This window comes from Protopterus annectens, chromosome 8.part0 (assembly GCF_019279795.1).
Source record: "Protopterus annectens isolate FY-2018-M chromosome 8.part0, PAN1.0, whole genome shotgun sequence".
NCBI classification, from domain to species: domain Eukaryota; kingdom Metazoa; phylum Chordata; order Ceratodontiformes; family Protopteridae; genus Protopterus; species Protopterus annectens.
Window position 1 is genome coordinate 380,604,474 of NC_056741.1, and position 14,862 is coordinate 380,619,335.

Here is a 14,862-nt window from a genome sequence, read left to right on the forward strand (position 1 = left end):
ATTCAAGCCATAGCTATTGATAGATCCCCCTCCATAAAACATGATGTGCCCGAGGCCTACTTGACCAAACTAGAGTCAATCCAAATATTGCCAAACAGTCTGGTCATGGGGGATTTTGATTATCCCACCATGAACTGGCAAACCTACTCTAGCTCTAACTCACTTGCGCAAAAGTTCCTTGACTTTGTTAACTTAAATAGCCTGGAACAAATTGTTCATACCCCAACAAGAGGAACAAACATACTAGATCTGGTCCTCACTAACATGACAAACAGATGCAACATCACAACTGTTGGACGCTCATTAGTTAAATCTGATGGCAAATCAGTTGCCTTTTAGTTGGTATTAACACCAGAACTCACAGTGAAGTCAGACTAAAAAACTTCACCAAGGCAAACTATACCTACCTAGGGGAAGGTATAAATACATTCCAAGCCCACCACAAGCTGGAAGTGGTAACCACACCAGAGCTTCCACTGAAGCCCTGTACAACTAGTTGTATAAGTGCATAGACATGGCTGTTCCAGAGAGAATCAAAGCCAGACCCCCAAGTTAAAACCAGCCCCACCCTGGTGGACATCCAGCATCAACAAACTTTACAACAAACACAAAAAGTCGCTGTCTAAGAAAACTAAGGTAAGGCCTTGAGAATTGAAAAGCACCCTCCTCAGCCTCACCAGGTTAATAAGACAACATGTCACATCCTCTAAGGGAAATTTGGAGATAAACCTAGCAGTTACATCCAAGGATAACCATAAGTCTTTTACAGCTACATACGTAGGCTAAAAGATAGGACCCAAGCATGTACTGAACTAATGACTGACAGTATCACACTCACTGATCCCGCAGAGACTGGAAACCTGCTAGAGGAAAGATTTGGGAATATTTCACTCTCCTGTCCCTCCAAACATATCACAAACCTTGCCTCAACTCCTCCTCTACCTTACATGTCTAAAGAGCAGGTCATTACAGTTTTGTCTAAGGCAAAAAACATAGCCTCCCTGGGACCTGATAGCATTCCGGGTTGCCTTCTAAACAAACTAAACATGAACTAGCATTGGCATTAAGTACCCTATTCAATCATAGCCTAAGCACTGGCTTTGTTCTTGCAGAATGGAGAACAGCAACAGTTATTCCCCCTCCACAAAGGTGGCTTAGCAATAGATCCAGGGAATTATAGATCCATAAGTCTGACCAGCCTCCTCTGTAAGGCCATGGAACGTACCATCATGGACCTCATAAATAAAGACATAGGTGACATTGAAAGCCTGGATCCAACCCAAATTGGCTTTGTCAAAGGTAGATCCTGCCTGTTAAACCTGGTGGATTTATTTGAAACTGTGACATTGTCCATTGATGAAGGCAAATCTATGCACACAGCATACATCAACTTGGCAAAGGTCTTTGACACAATCCCACACTCAGGAATTGCCAATAAATTTAGCATACTGAATGTAAACCCCTTTGATGTAAGATGGGTTACCAACTGGCTCACAAACTAGTCACACGCAATCAAAGTGGGTGACTCCACATCAACCAACAGAACTGTCACCAGTGAGGTGCCACAAGGGTCAGTGCTGGGCCTCCTACTGTTTGGCATATATTTCTCAGAAGTTCAGGCCAAAACTAAGGGGCTGTGGCTGACCAAGTTTGTCGACGACTGCAAACTGGGTGCAATTATAGAATCCCCGGTGATGTCAGTATACTTCACAAGGATCTTATGCAGACCGACAACTGGTGTCTTAGTCACGGTCTCAAACTGAATGCAAAGAAATGCATCATCATTCCTTTCAATAAAAACAATGCCTCTTCACAATATCAAATTAACAACAATACCCTATGCACCAACAGAGTGGTAAGGGATCTGGGATCACAAGTAGACTGCGACCTTAACTTTGACCAACATATGTCTACTGTAATAACAAAGGCCACCTGTGTAGCTCACTTGATTAGCAAAGGCATCGCCTCTAGAGCTAAGGCGGTTTTAACCCCTCTATATTTGTCACCAATCTGGCCCATAATTGAGTATAATGCCCTTTTTGGCATGTCCCATACAAAGCATCTGCAACAATTGGAGAGACCTTGGGTTTCTAACAAAGATGATCAAGGGACGTCATCACATGCTTTACGCAGACTGACTAAAGTCATTGTCACTATACTCAGTATTCTATAGACTTAGGGGAGACTTATGCCTGGCTTACAGAGCAATCTCCAACCCAAACTTAATGAATCTGCTGCACATCCATAAATCAAACGGGACTAGAGCTACCCATTCCAGGGACCTAACTATGGCCTGCGACTTGAATAGTACATGCTGGAGGGACAAATTTGTCTCCCAGCAACCGCTGCATCTTTGGAACAGGCTGCCAGTTCATGTGAAGCAGAGCACCTCTATGACACTGTACAAAAGGAAACTGGATGAGTGGATGGGGCACAGAAGATTCTTACTGGGGATAGTGCCCACAACCCTTCTGGACATGGGCAGTCATTACTAAATATAATCCTGGTATCAACTAGAGTATCTATGGTATTACATTGGGATGAAACAGCTAGGCTTGAAATGACCTCTGGATTGATAGCCTAGTAACTTCCTATGATTGTTAGAGTAGTACAGTAACAAACAGATGGCATTTCTTTAACAAATGCAGGGTGAAAAATAATGATAAGTTCAACGGAATCAATAAATGAAGCACAGAAGTGTTAAATAGCACCGAGACAGTGCGAGTACAAAACATACTTATATCAGCTTTGTAGTTCCAGATGGTTTTAGAAGCAATCCAAGCCTTGTAATCACAGGTGTGCAAGCCAGGCAGGGAAGCTCTGAATAGATGGTTATTGTCCAAAGAGCCACAGAGCGTAATATATATGTATATATATATATATATATATATATATATATATATATATATATATATATATATATATATATATATATTTATATTAGGTATTGAAAAGTACTGGAAGTCTGAGCAAAGGACTGAATATATAAAGACAAGCATGGCAATAATGTGCGAAGCAGCACTGGGTTGCTCTATGGCAGGAGCAGTGCTACAGTAGGGTCCATGACCAACATGACGAATGTCATAACAAAGGCAGGCTAGTAACATTGAGTCAATGGGAGCTCACAGGTAAATGTAGTACCAAACTGCTGGATCTCGCACTCATCTGGCATAAGAACACAACAAAATGCCAACTCTTTGCATCATATAAATTGCAAGAAAATGGCATAAATGGGAAGTTAGGGAAGACAAAACAACAAGCAGAGGGGAACACACAAGGACCACATTAAGGTATCATAGGTGTGAGGAAAGGAAGGGTAATATTTAGTTAGTTAGTTAGTTAGTTATTGTATTTTTTGGAATAGAAAAAAAAACTTTTATAAGTTCTACAAAAGAATGGAAGGTGAGGAAGGTAGCAAGGAATGGCTGTCAGTAGGGCAGAGGGAGAAGGGCAAGTAGCAGAGGTAGACAGACAAGCTTAGAACTCAGACTCAGACAGACTGGTTGGTATGCACACAGAGGTTGAGGAGGACCATGGATGGACACAGACATATAGAGAGCTGCCAGGTGATGATGGGCAGGGCTGGGCAATGAACAAGGAATGAGAAATGATACATAAGTGAGTGAAAACTCCATAAAGAGGGTAGATTAAGGTCTGGACATGGTTGAAAGGCAGGCCAGCCTTGAGGAAACAACCCCTGGAGAGTGGATGGTGGGGCAGATTGCTTTCTTGTCGACCTGATGGGCAAGACCTGCTGGTTGTATGACTCCACAAGACATACCAAAAGATGGTCCATATTGATGAGGAATAACTGCACTTACCATCACACCTTGGCAGCTTGCATCCACTGCAAATCATGCCAGGAAACTAGGACAGACCATTCATGTCTGCTTTCAGAAGAGGAGTCTTCTCTAAAGTACTGAATAGAGACCACAAAGGGCAGCAGTGACCCCTTTCAGATCACCTCTGGCGGGGGATCATTATCCCTCTGTTGACAGCTGAAGACCACTGCTGGCTTAGTGTCACAGGCATTGGCTGATGCAGTCAGTGCTGACAGTAGCCTTACCTCTTCAAAAAGAGTTGGTCCTACAGAAGGATGACACAATGGGAAAAATATTATTACACAAATATGCTAAAAACACCATCAGAGCTGTAGAGTGGACTAGAAAAGACTTCATACAAACACCTCTGCCAGGAGAGGCACTCTAGCCTTTTGCAACATCCAACCATATTCAGCTATTTAGTTAGTTTTTTAGTATCTATTTATTAACTAGGTAAGCCCACTGGACACAAATCTCCATTTCCATTGATAACCTGGAAGCACCCTCTGGTTAAATGACTTTTTCAGAGTCACACAGTAGGCAAATGGAGGTGAAAGGAATCAAACCCTTTACCATATGAAGCAGCTAATTAACAGCCCAGAGCCTTAATCCTCTGTGCTAACTGCCAGGTCTTCATTCTCTGCATTGTCAGACCATTACATCTCCTCAGAAGGAAAGCAAAATATGTACTCTTAAGTATACCTGTATATGTAAAACAGTTAAGATAGTAAAAGTTGATATTACAGAAAAAATGCTGACAGTGCCTTTCAGGCTAAATTTTCTGAACCTCTGTGTGCCACTGATGAAGCAGGTCAAGGTGATGCCATCTCAAATCCCTGTACCAAAATGGGTAATCCCAGTGGTATTATTCACTGTCTCTGTAGGCTCATGCCAGGCATCCACCTTTCACAGTGGATCATCATATTCACCCAACAAGTGTTCCATGAAGTTCCTCTGTACAAAGAATAGAAAAATCTTGCTCTCCTTGGCACACTATGCTGGAGCCCTGCATTTTACAGTGGAAAAGTTAACCATGGACACTCACCCAGGTTCACAGAAGGATCAAATTACAGTCCCATGCACACAGATGCACATTAATGTATCATATGTAATACAATGTATCACTGTGCCACAGCAGTACTTCAGTTTCATAGTGTTGTACCATGGCACTTCTGCTGTGCACATGCCATGCACACTGGCCACATGTTTTTTAAAGACTATGATGTGCACACCTAACACCAGCTTGTTTGGATAGTGAATTCTGCAATAACATTGCTTCACAAACAGTGGTGCTAACTAGTTTCATTAGCTTAGCCCCTACACTACTTGGCTCCTGAAAGCACCATAGAAGCCATGAGTGATATTTTGCACAGCACCACTCATTTCTGTACAACTTCAGAATTGAAACATTTCAGTAACTATTCTGTAAACTTGAAGATTTGCAGAGTTAAGAAAGTAGTCCTGTCTATTGAAGTATTTCAACAAGAATAACCAATCCTGTGGTGTATGTCAATGACAGTAGAGCAGATGGGGTTCCTATCACATAGTCAAACTTTTACAAGTTTGAACCACATACGGTTGAGACCATACGTTAGAATTTCTAAAAGTTCAAGCGTTTGAATGGAAATCTCCATAAGCGGAGGTTTCCATTCACATCAATGTGGTGCGATCTCAGAGTTGGTATATTTAAGTAGTGATGGGTGTGGGGGGGGGTGCAGGTGGGCTTGCCCCCCAGTTTACAACAAATTATTGTTTTGTCCATTGTGCAGTTTTTTTTTTTTTTGCATACTCGAAGATCTGTAACTTCGAACATAATGGTTCGACCATTAGGTGTTCAGAGTTATGGAACTTTGGCTGTCTAATATAGACCTGGGCAGATGCCATAGTCTGTATATTGTTGGAAACCTGTAACACTAGCATACCACTGTACCATCTGTCTGTGATTATGGGAGGTGCCAACTCTGTACAACAGAAACCTTCTGACTTACATGCCATGAGGGGTATGGAATTCCAGGTCTATGTGATGAAGCATAGCTGCATTATGCATATGAAGTGTGAACTGTGCATAGTGCTAACTGTAGCTGATAACAAGATGCATAAAGTAGGGGAGGCTCGTGACTATGGCTACAGTACCTAAATGGTGGCAGTGGCCATGATTAGCACTAACTGCAGTTGATAACCAACAGTACAAGTTAGGACCTGTGGTCATAGTTATGGGCACCCCACAGCATAACATACACACCCACTGACTGATGTACCTGTACATGGCATGGCCACCCCAGCTAGGCAATGCTTGGAAATGTGTACTAGCCAGGAGAATGAAGTGTTACTGCAGGTACTCTGCACGTAAGGCTTGCACCTTCTGGGTATAAAGTGCTGCAGACAGGAATTATTGGGACCAGATCTGACAGAATGTGAGTGATGGGGGCAACCATACTAGGGTCTCTATGACAGATTTGTTGAAGGGGTACATATATGAGACTACATGCAAAGGAAAGGGACATTGTGACAATCAGGTGAACTATAGAGGGTGGAACACTAATAATTAACTGCCTCAGTGAGGCTCAGGAGGTTTTGGTCTCACTCATCAGCCCGGGCAGGGTGAATAGCTACTCATGCATGTGGGTGGCTTAGATACTGGAGCTGGGCTGGCACCATTCACATATGTTTTAATCAGGGAAGCACTGATTTAGCTCTGCCCATTACAGTACAGTGTAGCCTACTCCCCCCTTGCATGTTTGAAGATAAGGATTAACTAATGTCAATGTATGCTATAGCTATATTTTAATGTGTAGAAGGTGTGCCACACAGGGGTTATGGGAGCATATATGTCCTTTAACCAGTAACTCTACTGACAGTATCACCATGCAGTTTAATAAATACTTCACATGATCTATCCTAGCCCTCACTAATAACTGTTCCTCACCTCCTCCAATCCTCTCACCCACAAAAACTTCTCCCTACAACCAATCCCAACAAAAATAATAAAAGATTCCTAAATAAACTCAAACCCACTACCCTTGCAGCAGATAATTTACCTGCTAAATTCCTCAAAGTCGCAGCTGATTCCATTTCATTCTCAAGCTGTATACTAATCAATTAGTCCATCTCAGAACCCCATATTCCCACCCTCTGGAAAACATCTCACATAATACCACTACATAAAGGAGGGAACTCTACAGAACTATCAAACCATTGCCCTATTGTCATTTTTGTCACCTTTATCAAAAATCCTTGACAAATGCATACATTCACAAATTCTAAATTATCTCTTAGACAGCAAACTTCTGGTAAACACTCAGCATGGTTTTTGCCCTTTTCATAGCACTACCATAGCTATTATCAGCTTCACCAATGCCATTAGTCATCACCGTAATGAAGGCAAACTTGTTTCTTCTGTCTTTCTGTATCTCTCTAAGGCTTTTGATACAGTTTCCCACAATAAACTCTTAGTTGCACTGTTCAAACTTAATCTGAGCTACTCCAATATTGCATGGTTCCAAGACTGTTTATTAGGCTGCACTCAAGCTGTAAAATGGCCAAACAACCTACTTCCACTTCTGCAAATTACTTTAGGAGTTCCTCAAGGCTCTATACTTGGACCACTTCCTTTTACCATATTTACTAACAACCTTCACACTGCCACCTTACATGCTACCTTAGTCCAAGATACAGATGATTTAACCCTAAACTGTTAAGCACCATTATTCCAGCAGCTTCAAAAAATACACAGGAATCCTTTACTGCAGTAGAAACCTTGATGTCTAATTCTTAGCTCATACTTAATCCAAACAAAACTAAACTGATGTTGTTTCACCCTACCAAAGCGACTGCTTCCACCACCCCATTCACAATTACTTCAAGTAACAATACCTACATTACACATTATCCCAGTCACCCAAACCAAACTTCAGGTGTTATCATTGATCAAAACATGAAATTCGATCTACACATTGCCCAAACTATACAGAACGTACACAAAAAATTAAAAACTCTATACAGATATAAAAATACCTTACCAATAATAATAAGGCAATTATTGCTAGAACCCACCTAATCTCCACACTTTTTATGCTTCCCCCATTTTCACTAAAATTAACATATCAGACTTAGCTAAATTAAACAGCTGTTACAACAAAATAGCAAAATTTGCAACCATTCTTGCCTATCAATCTCATCACTGCCAGGCCCTTAAACAACTATCTTGGTTAGAACTATCAAATGTGCTCACCCTTAACCAACTTACAATGCACACCAAATAATTCACCAACCTGAAAAAAACACCAGCCCTACAAGATCTAGTAAACCACTACTCAAACAAATGTATACTAAGATCCAGTAACAAATCACTAATCAACATAAACAGAAGCAAAAGCAGTGACAGAGACTCCCTCTATTACAACCACATTGCCAAAACCTGGAACAATTTGCCCCTTAACATTAGGACCACAACCAACAAATTAACCTTTAAAAAGCTTTTCAAATCCCACTTAACTAGTTTATAGATTTGTACATGTTCTGACTCAGGCTGAGCAACCCAACTCAATTAGCTAGTAAACCTAACTCAACATACCTAGCTAGTCTTAGTGGGTACTGTCACCTCTGTCTTCCCTCAGCCCATTCATATTATTCTTACTTTATATATTTTACTTTTTCTTGTGCTACTTTTATTTACCTTCAACCTACTATCAGTACTCTTACTGGGGTCTATATTAGATCAGCAAATGCTTAAAAAAGTGAATGCTGATTGATCAAACTTATGTAAGCGAAAGCTTACAATATCGAACTGTCGGAACAGCGATTTTTTTCCTAGGGAAAAAAATCGCTGATCCAAAACGCATACACACAACACAATCTCACCAAACAAACAGCAATCCACACACATACACCTAAACTCTGACACCTAACCCTACACTAAACTATACATACACCACTAACTACCCACTTACCTTAACCCAAACCCTAACCCTAAGGTCCATCACTATCGCACACACCTCACCCGCTTCCTAACCCTAACTCACCTAACCCGCCCTAACCCTCACATCCACACAATCGCACACATACGTAACCAGCACCCTAACCCTAACTCACCTAACCCGCCCTAACACTCACATCCACGCAATCGCACACTTATCTGAACATGACCCGCAACTTTCCACCACAGCACTGAAAATACCGAAGCAACAGAAACGGGCAACCAAATTTTTCCCTAGGAAAAAATTTGGGTTTCTGTTGCTTTGATATTGTAAGCTTTCACTTACATACGTTTGATCAATCAGCATTCGCTTTTTTAAGCATTTGCTGATCTAATATAGACCCTCTTAATGTATACATTTTACTCTTACCCCCTCTGCCTAATATCTCACTAACTCTACCAACACATTTTTGCTTTGTTATTATTTCTTGTAATATTGTTGTAATATTTCTTGTATTACTTCTTGTTATATTTCTTGTAATGCTTTTATTATTGTGGAGCTTTTCTTCCTAGGCCTCCCCTTAAAATGGGCCACTGGTCCAGTCGGACTTTCCTGGTAAACAAATGTAAAATAAATAAAATAAATGTCTGGGCAGAAAAAATGGTGTTATAATTATATATGTTCTTGCTTCCACGGGTTCTACTCATGCACAATAGCAGGGTGCATGTGGCTGGCAATGATGGCAACATGCAATTAGCCCACTCTAATGACACAGTGATACTGTCTGCAACAATGCAAGGGGAGTGGTCACCTTCATCCACCATTACTGAGTTCCTTGTAAAGGTACAGACTGAGCACACAGCCTCACAAGAGTATGATGGACATCTTGTACCTGAAAGTCCCTCACAGACTCAGTATAGCATCTGAAATGTGTACTTCCTCTGAGCTGAACACATCCACTATAGGGATAGATGTAGTAGGGTCAAGTATGGCAATGGCTTCAGGACCATCCTTGATATTGCTAGAACACTTAGCATTAGCAAATAGTTGTGCAGATCAATGATCTAGACCCAAACAGCTGTTATCCACAACATTACAGAGATCATAATGTGCTCTGTGGTTTGCAGGACAATGTGCACCAACAGCACAATGACATGGAGTCTAGGGACAGAGAGCACACAATGCTGCTGAGGTTGCTAGTAACAAATGTTGCCTCCACAGGTGAAATGTTGCCTCCACAGGTGCCTTCATGTAGCACATTGCAACCTCCATTTGGACTGCCTTCATAGGCTGTGCTTTCCATGGCCATGATAGGGCCAGATGTTGGTATGTTGGTTATAGGCCAACCCGATTCAGATTACCTTGACCATAGATGAGACAGTAACATCACTGCCTGTGAGTGCACCACATCCCACCTTTGTTCATGGTCAATGGTGTTCATTAGGATTAATACCTGGAATGCCTCATCAGCTTGCAATCACATTTTCCCATAGTTCTTCCCCTTCTCTGTTGCCTAAGTGCATGCATCCTTCCACCTCTAGTTGTGAGGATCAGCTAAATTGCGGGCAGTGGCACTCATCAGGATTAACACACAGTATGCCTCGTCAGGGTGAATGCTCTTGTAGTTTTACACCTTCCCTGCCATAGACTACATCAAGCCTCAACACTGCAAATCAGTACAGTAGACACTGCCAATAGTCATATTGTGGCAGCTTAATCCCACCACTGGAGGATCCATGACTCCCAAAATGTCCTACAGTACAATGTTTCCATGTCCACCTACAATGAGCCTACATTGCTCAGTTATCTGTCACTGTCTTTCCCACCGGTACAAATGATAATGCTTATGTCTTGCCCTCCCTTTAACCCCTGTGAGTATGGTGATGCCTAATGCACAGAATGGACAATTCATGCATTGCCTGCATAGCCACCATATGCTAATACATGTATTATTTTTTCCATGTTGTCTATGTCATGACCCATAGTTGTGGACCAGATATCACCCCCTTGTCAGTGGTGCTGGAGGTACGTTAGGAACTATCTATACCTCATGTATTTGTGCAGATGGCTGTGATGTGCAACACTGCAGAAACTTCTTCTGATAGGGGCTACTAATACATACTGTTGAGCTACTGTAGCTGCAAATCCCACAGTCACCACTGTCATGTAAGCCATGGTGTTCAGTGTTCAGAATAGGTATGTGCTGTAGTACAATGCACTGTTTTATAGGTTTCCAAAACAGTCTACCATTTTGGGTGTCTACATTTGCACAACCCAGTATACTGCACTATTTTGGCCCTTCTCTTTCCATGCCAGGTCGTCCCTATATACAACCACAGTTTTAGTCGCAAGCTGGAAAAATGAAAACCCAACAAAATGCTTATCCAGCCAAAGAAATAATGTCATGCACAAAAAAATAATCACAGCAATTTTTAGAAATGGAACCAAAATGTGTAACACACTCTACAAAATGGCAACCACCCACTAATATTTTTGAGAATGGATCTACTCTGCTTCATCTCCACCAGTCAGCAGTTCACATCATACTGAGAATATGGAGCTGAAAAAGCTTACAGATGAAACAAAAGTATATAAAATTAAAACTTTGATGAAAATAATACAAAAATGAGTCAAAAGTGCATGCTTGTAATAGAAATAGCACAGAAGACTATAAATATCTAACTTGGCACCAGAAATGAGCCAGTCATATAAGATTAATGCATTGTATGCTAGGTGTGGTAGCAATTAATTAAAATTTCATGCTATGTGGACACAAGAACCATTCTGTAAGAGTATATAAGAAATGACAGTTGCACAGAATCAGCTTATAACTGAAACTAAGTATGGCATAAAACAGAATGTCAGTGGGCACTGTAACACTGTTATAAATGTAGGAAGTATGGAATCAAATTGTAAAACATTTGCATATAGAGTACAGAGTGTAGCTGCTAGTAAGAAAAACATATTAATGGCAAATATGATCACTTTAAGTTTGACTAGAGTTTACATTGTCAACATCTAATGCACCAAGGCTGCTGGGAACCACGTATAAAGAAGAATGTATTTTACCAGCATATTCAGGGCACTATGTAAAGTCAGAGGGTCAGACACTGGTGATATGTGTTAAAAATAGGTAATAAAAAGTACATTCACAAGTTCTGTCTTTGAAGAATGCCATCAAGCAGCACATTTAATCATTTGGCATGTGCAAAGTTGGCCTAGTTAAAATACTCATATCATACAACTGCACAGGCATTTGCACATCCAAGGTGGTGACCTCTCATATGTTTCCAGGAATATAATTTCTAGTATTTCTAAAAAGTGCCTATTGAAGCTAAAGGAACACCTTCATTAAGAGATAAGCAAGCATTCAGGAAACAAGAACAATTGCTAATATATGTCTCAAATGTCCAGATTTTTGCATCCTATTTTGGCTCTGTACCTCTTAAAATGTGTGGTGTTCTGAAAATCATTGAGGATTGCATTCACCGAGTGATGATAAACATTTGAGTTTCAGACTTAATATCCTTTAGGAAATCCATGCTAATGCAAAACCAGTTATTCTAACTGCTTTCTATGTTCATAACAGCAATTTTAAAAATCTGCCGCTCTTTTGAGCCTTTGCCCCATTATTATTTTTGGCTTTGCCCAAAATTCTTAAACTAAGAGGTTGAGAGGTCTGACTACTTGCAAAGTGCAAAACCACAGAAACAGCAATGATGTTTTTTGAAAGTACGCAGGCTTATTTACTGGGCTGGGCTATTTTCCAGGTGGATAGCACATCAAAACATCTCCTGATGCACTATCAACAGTTCATCTGCCTAGGAGATGTTGTGGTAAAAATACTCAACAGCTGGTACCTTTTTTGTGTTAGAAGCTAATGAGAGTTTCTGGCAAATTAAGTTGTATGAAGCCAGTTTTTAAGATACTATGTACATTCAATATACGACTAGAAAAGTATAAATTTTTCATATTACCTTTTGGCAGTTCACTTACCACAGAGGTTTTTCAGAAAGCTAGGGCAACAATTTTTGAACATGATGCAGTTAATAGAACTGATCTGCTGTTGGTATAGGGAGAGACCAAACAGGAGCAAGACTTCATGATGGTCACATTTTTAACAGACTGAGGCAGCACAATCTGAAACTAAGCAGGAATGCATGTTTAGATTTCCGTGAATAGTTTGAAATATACGGATCATATTCTTACACTGGAAGGGTTAAACCAGATGCTGAGAAAATGAGTACCATTATGCTTATGGCAAAGTCAGTTAACAGACATTCCCAATAAAGTTAGTGAGAATGGCTGAGTACTTGTCCAAGCTCAAATCAAGCATATGAAAGATTACAATGCCACTAGGGGAAGATTTTAGAACATGGTATGACATAGGACTGGTTACCGAGTTACTGAATAAGCTTATGAGTAATACACTAACTCTGAAATAAAGTTGTTTTGCAAGTAGATGCATGTCAGTATGGGCTAGAAGAGAGGCCTGTAATATATAGTTTGAGAGCAGTTACAGCTGCATAGACTAAATATGCTCAGATTGAGAAAAATGTTGACTATTGTTTATGGATATGAGAACTTAAATATCATTAGAGTAAACAGTTGTTGGTTGAAACAGCAAACTACTGCAAAGCACATTCTGCTGCAAAGCATATTCTGGAAGTCGCTACATAGAGTGCTGCACAAAATTGCAAAGGATATTACTAAATCTGTAAAAGTATGATTAATTGTCTAGTTTAGGTCACGAAAACAAATTCACACTGATAATTGTTTAGGACAGCCTATCTTAAAGAACAAAATGAATACCTTTTCCAAGAAGATCTAGGAGTTTTGTGGGTTACTCTGCAATTATCAGTCATATGAAAGATTGAAAAGGCTAAAAAGATATACTCAAAAAGACATAAATATAGCTGTCCAAGGAAATTATTATGAAAGACTGACCCAGGTTCATAGGTTCATAGGTTGGTACTAGGCTATCGGCCCTAGGGCCTATACAAGCCTATCCATAACAATCCACTGGATATTTCTTCCGACAATATTTACTTCCCTGGACCCCTGTCTAGCAGGGTGACTGACATAATCCCCAGGGTGAATTTCCTATCTCCCATCCAATCATCAAGGTTCCTTTTGAAGAGGGCCAAGGAGGCGCTCTGCTTGACATGTATGGGCAGTCTATTCCAGAGTATGGGGATTCTCTGGGTCAGGAACCTATCCCTCCAGCATGTTTTGTTCATTGTGATGACAAGGTTTAGATCCCTGGAGTGTGTGGCTCTGAGGGATTGGTATTTCTTTAAGTGGAGCATGTCCAGCAGCTCAGGGTTTGACATGGCCTTGTATGTTAAGCAGAGATCGCCTCTGAGTAGACGATAGGCCACAGAGTATAGATGGAGTTTTTTTAGACGGTCAGCATATGGCATCTGCTTTAGGCCTGTGATTCGTTTAGTGGGGTATGTCTGTGGCCTTTCCAGCTGTTGCAGATGTCTTGTGAGGTACATACCAAATGGGGCGTTATACTCTATAATGGGTATAATGAGGGATGAGTACAGTGGGACAATGACCTCCTTTTTTCTGGATGAAAAGCCCTTAGTGATGAGGTATGCCACGTAAAAGGATTTCCTGACTGTTGTGGCAATGTGGTTATCGAAGGTGAGACCACTGTCCACCTGTGTCCCTAAGTCTCTCATCACACTTTCGATGTTTAGTGTACTGCCACCTATGTGGTAATTCATGGGTACATGTTTTTTCCAAAGGGGATAACTATACATTTCTTGACATTAAGCTTGAGCCCATGGCTCTGGCACCAGGCATTTGTTTCTGTAAGGCCCTTTTGTAGAATATCCACATCATTTGGGGATTCAATAATGCTCTCCCAATTCGCAGTCATCTGCGAACTTTGTTAGCCAAAATCCCTTAGTGTTGGCCTGTACTTCAGAGAAGTAGATGCCAAACAAGAGTGGTCCTAGGACTGAACCCTGAGGTACTCCACTTGTCACTTGTCTGGAGCTGGATTTGGAGTCGGCTACTTTTACAGTCTGGGTTCTGTCAGTAAGCCAGGTGGGCAAACCCATCGAGTGACATAGGGATTTATGCCCAGCTTAGTAAGTTTATCTTTGATTTCA